Genomic DNA, 415 nt, shown 5'->3' with positions numbered 1-415 from the left:
CCGCGAGCAGCAACGAGATCCCCGTGGCTATGTGCCTTCAAACCCTATACACTAAACCCTAAACCCTAAAACCTAAACCCTAAATGCTAAACCCCAAGTCTTGATCTCTACTGTCTAATATCTACCTAGCAATTTAGACCCGAATCATCCCTTTCTTGCTGTTCGTCGCCAGCGGTGGTTTAGGGTTGAGGGTTGAGGGTTGAGGGTTTAGGGTTTGCGGAGTGCGAACTGCAGCAAAGGACGAAGCGACAATGGCGGAGCAACTGGAGCAACGACTGGGATCTCTTCTCCGTTAGGGTTTAGGGTTTAGGGTTTAGGGTTTGAAGGGCCTCGCCTTGAGGCCTTTTCTTTGTCTTTATTCTTTAAGGAAGCCCACACATTGCCTTTGCTTTGTTTGGTGTAGTTTGTTCTGTTT

Source organism: Eimeria mitis, genomic scaffold (assembly GCF_000499745.2).
Source record: "Eimeria mitis Houghton genomic scaffold, Emh_scaff3179, whole genome shotgun sequence".
Taxonomy (NCBI): Eukaryota; Apicomplexa; class Conoidasida; order Eucoccidiorida; family Eimeriidae; genus Eimeria; species Eimeria mitis.
This window is presented reverse-complemented; position numbering follows the sequence as displayed.